The sequence below is a fragment of the Canis lupus genome, chromosome 15 (genome assembly GCF_011100685.1).
Source record: "Canis lupus familiaris isolate Mischka breed German Shepherd chromosome 15, alternate assembly UU_Cfam_GSD_1.0, whole genome shotgun sequence".
Classification (NCBI taxonomy): Eukaryota; Metazoa; Chordata; class Mammalia; order Carnivora; family Canidae; genus Canis; species Canis lupus.
The window spans coordinates 64,561,215-64,566,466 of record NC_049236.1 but is presented as its reverse complement, the minus strand read 5'-3'; positions in this window follow the sequence as shown (position 1 = coordinate 64,566,466).

Below are 5,252 nucleotides of genomic sequence, written 5' to 3'. Positions count from 1 at the left end.
TTCTGTTTCTAAACACGAAAAGCTAAGTACCTGTTTTGGAGGCTATTAATCGTACCGTGCTTAAGACCCATGAGATCTCTCCGGAAAAGACGGTTAAGTATTGCGTACACATACCACACTGCGTAGCACCAGTCCTGTGAAATGGCTTTGATTTTGAGTTCATTGATGTTGTTGCACCTAAAACAGACCCACAGATGCCAAGATAAAATTCTTCCAAAGGCCCTATTTTAATGGAATCTCCTAGCTTTCATAGTCTTTGTATTGTCAAAACTTAGTTTAAAAAAATTCTGTTTTCCTAGGGGAAATGTGGCTGTGTGGTACGTCTTCATGTCTGACTCAGTTTTGAGATCATGGCCACAGGTCGTGTATGTTTTGTAGCAGAAGTCTATACGGTATACGCAGAGGAGATAAAAAAATACACTTAACTTTGAAATCAGTCCTTACGTCTAATATTTCCTAGAGACTTCTAATTCAGTTGCTTTTAGAAGACTAGTAATTTGTATCATAATGCATAGTTTGAAAATGTATTAGAAAATACTGACAATTTCTGATGATGTGTCTCCTTAACAATATTTAAACAGTTTACTATGTTTATCGGACTCAGGAGTCAAACGAAGGAGAGAAGGCTCTACTGACATGAGATGGCATCTCTACTCCGCCTCTCCTAACCCGCTCCCACTCTCGAGTACAAATCAGGTGACTTTGCCATATTGTCTGTTGGGGAAACCAACAGGCGCACATCTAAATGTCGTATGAAATGAGGGGCAGGGAAATCCCATTTGGTGGAGGATGCCTTGAGTTTCGATATTCTGTGATCATATAACTTCCCCTGCTTTGTCTATGAGGCTCCTGGGAGTTAGGGAGAGTGCGAGTAGAGATGCCGTCTCATTTAAATGGAAATGATCTCTGTCTTGTTTGACTACTGAGAACGGGTTCCTAACTCACTCCCTCTCTCAAATACAAATCAGGTCATTTTGCCATATTGGGAAGGGACAGCCTAGCCCCATCTCCCTGTCACCTTATTCTCCCATTCTGTGGCATTAGCCCCTCCAGGTCTACCGAAGAAGGAAACCTTGTTTTACAGTTTCTGTCCTACCCATTCCTTTCTTTTCTTTTCTTTTCCTTTTTTTTTTTTTTTTTGTTTTGTGTAGCATTTACCAGAATTTTAAGTCATTATTAGTTGGTATTTGTTAAATGTCTATCCTCCAACGAGATTCTTGGGTCTTGAAGGGCAGGAGCTCTGTTTTCCTTGCTTCCTGCTGTGTTCCAGGGCCTGAAACTAGTAGGCTTATGCCTACTTCCATTTTTCTCACAACGTTAGTGTATTTTTGTTGTTGTTGTTGTTTGTTTGTTTTTTAAGATTTATTTTTATTTATTTATTTATGATAGACATAGAGAGAGAGATTGAGAGAGAGGCAGAGACACAGAGGAGGGAAGAGCAGGCTCCATGCCGGGAGCCTGATGCGGGACTCGATCTCGGGACTCCAGGATTGTGCCCTGGCCCGAAGGCAGGCGCCAAACAGCTGTGCCACTCAGGGATCCCACATTAGTGTATTTTGTATATAATTTTTAACTCCAACATCATTGGAAATTATCAGTATTTTTAAACTAATTTTTAAACTATGCAATGGCTACCTAGACCGATTTGTATACTTGAAAATTATAAGATGTTGTTTTGTGCATGTATCTATTATTTCTTTTTTACGTATCTATTTTTTAACACAAATTTTATCCAAGTGCAACACACTTACTGACAAATACATACATCATAGGTGTACAGCTCATGATTTCTCTGAAATGAGCACACCTACATCCAGGGTCCAGATAAAAAAATGGGACATTTCAGGCACCCCCAGAAGCCCTGCCTATGACTCCTTCCAGGCGCTGCTCTCCTTACACAAGAGTAGTCACTATGCTGATCTTTAATAACAGATTAATTTTGTCTGGTCTTGGACCTTTTCAAATCAAATCATGTTGTACATAGTCTTATGATTCTTCCTTCTTTCCCTCAATTGATGTTTAAGGATGAGATCATCCGGGGGATCCCTGGATGGCGCAGCGGTTTGGCGCCTGCCTTTGGCCCAGGGCGCGATCCTGGAGACCCGGGATCGAATCCCACGTCGGGCTCCCAGTGCATGGAGCCTGCTTCTCCCTCTGCCTGTGTCTCTGCCTCTCTCTCTCTCTCTGTGACTATCACAAATAAATAAAAATGTAAAAAAAAAAAAAAAAAAAAAAAAAAAAAAAAAAAAAAAATTAAAAGGATGAGATCATCCTTACTATCGTCCGTAGTTGTGCTTATTCTTATTATTGTACAGTATTCTATTGCATGAATATATCATAATTTGTTTTATCTTGCCGTATTTATTTATCTATATTGTCATCAGACGTATATTATTTTGGTTATTATGTATAGTGCAAACATTCTTTTTAACAATTTTAAGAGATTTTATTTATTTGAGAGAAAGAGAAAGAGCATGAGTGGGAGGAGAGGGAGAGGGGGAAGCAGACTCTGAAAAGCAGGGGTCCTGACCTGGGGCTCAATCCCAGGACCCTGGGGTCATGACCTGAGTCGAAGGCAGACGCTTACCCGTCTAAGCCACCCAGGCGCCCCTATGTGAACCTTCCTGTGCAGAGCTCTTGGTGAACATATGTACATGTTTTGGGTTTCTACATAGCTAGGAGTGGAATTATAGATCCCTGGAGGGAGTTCTTTGGGGCATATGCCCAGATGTGAGATTGCCGGGTCAGGGGGTATTTTCACACGAAGTTTGCCCACGCACAGGTAGATTGCTCTCCAGACGCCTGCGCCAGCTGTCACTCCCACCACAGCGCATGAGGGTTGTATTTTCTCCACATTTTTGTCAGCACTTCATGCTACCTAATTTTCTAATTCTTGACAAAACCATGGGGTGAACAGTGCTATTTCTTTGCTATCCAATTACCGTTTTCTTAACTAATAGTGAGGTGGAGCACTTCTTGATGTATTTATCAGCTGAATGAATCACCTCTTCATTACCTCTGTCATTTTTCTTTTGATTTTTCTGCCTTTTTGTTGACTTGCAAATCAGAACCATAATGAGATATCACCTTACACCTGCATAAGTTTCTTTATATGTACCAAATATATATCAGTATTGGAAATATTCCCTGCCAGTCTGTTGTCCAAATATTGCCTATGGTGTTCCGCATTGTACAAAAATATTTAAAATTGCTTTATATAGTCAAATCCACTGGCTTTTTTTTTCATTGTTTTGTGGGTTTTGAGGGGGGACTGTTTTGCTTTGCTTTGTTTTGTCTTGATTGCTTTTAGCATCTGAATTTCTAAGGTCTTATTTAAGAACACTTAACCTGTAATGAGGTCAACAAGAATTTTGTAGCTCTCTCTCTCTCTTTTAAAATAATTATACCCAATGTGGGGCTCTAACTTACAACCTACAATCAAGAGTTGCATGGTTTATGGCCTGAGCCGGCCAGGTGTCCCTGTAGCTTTTTCTCTCATAATTAAATCTTGATTCCATTTCTCTAATGCTTTGTGAGGAAGCCAACTTTATTTCTCTCCATAAAGGTAGCCAATTTGTCCTGATTTGTGATACCATCCCTGTTACATAATAAATATCCACATAAAAGATGGATCTGTTTTTGGATTCTATTCCAGCATTAGCATCACACTAGCTATAAAATACAATTAGGAAAGTAAATCTGTGCTCTTTAATTTTTCTTAGTTATTTGTAAACCTTTATTCATCTACATAAATTTTAGAATTGCTCAACTTCCTTTAAAATAGATGCTACTTGGGGTGCCTGGGTAGCTCAGTCAGTTAAGCATCTGCCTTCAGCTCAGGTTGTGATCCCAGGGTTTTGGGATGGAGCCCACATGAGGCTCCCTGCACAGTGGGGAGTCTGCTTCTCCCTCTCCCCTTGCCCGTTCTCTCTCTCTCTCTTTCTCTCATTCACTCTTTCAAATAAATAAATAAAATATTGACAAAATAAGAAGTAAAATAAAACAGATACTACTAGTATTACGACTGGAATTGCATTGAATTTATAGATGAATTTTGGGCAAATTGATATATTTACAATATAGATCGACTAATCTATGAACAGTCTTTCTCTACAGTATGTATTCTAAGTTTTCTAAGGATACTCTGCAATAGTTATGTTAAACTCTTATAGTACCTACTTCTACACTACAGGGAAATATACTAATATAAATAAAATGTTTCATGTAAGAGATATAAACATATATTGGTCTTGTATATTATAAATAGAATTGTGCTTGTTTGTGGCTTACAGAATATAGAGGTGGTAGAAAAAAAAAAAAAAAGCGACATAGACTAAAAAGTTACGACGTCAGGCAGACCATGAATTGGATTCCAGATTCTTTACTCACTGGCTGTAAGAATTTGAGAAAACTTTATTTAATCTGTGCCTCAACTCCCAATCTCCCAAACAGAAACAATACCCGTGCATAAATGAGATGACATGAAAGATGCCTGGTACATGGTGGGTATTCCATAAATGATAACTTCTCTCTATCTCTCTCTCTCTCTTTTTTTTTTTGACCTAGGAATCAGTCCCACAAAAGAACACTAACTCTGATTCTCCAGCATCTTTGATAAAGCTAGACTCACTTTCAACACCATCCCCATCACCCCCATAGTTTTCTCTCACTTCCAGGACGAGAAAATGAAATTCATTTCGGTCTTAGAAGAAGCCACGGATTGATTCCCCTCCCCCTTTATCTTCCTATGTCGTTCAAAGGCCTGAGTACTGTTGACCATCATCTTAGGCAGGCATGTGTCACTGATATACAAATATAAAATTCTCCTTTTTCTCTCCCCAGAAAGAAGTCCCTGCGTGTGCTGTATCCTTAATCATACACGCGATCGCAGTCAATATTTCGTGTCTGTAACCTTCCAGCTGTTCCTTATCACGTTGTCCTATTTAATTCTTGCATGTATTTTTCAAGTTCCAATTATATATTCATGTTACTTTATCTATTTGTTGCGTCCCTCCTCCACTAGACCATGAGCTCATGAAAACAGAGTCTCCAATTGTAAGGAGTCAACTTACCCAGATTATGTACTCAATAAATATGTGTTGAATGAATGAATGAGTTTTTTGAATAATTGATTATGTGGGTTTGGGGACCAATGTTTTGTCAACCAGATAAAGAATTTTTTTTCATATGCAAACTTTACCAACTGACTCACATTGTTTCTGCATATCTGCATTACAGGTCAGACCGTTCAA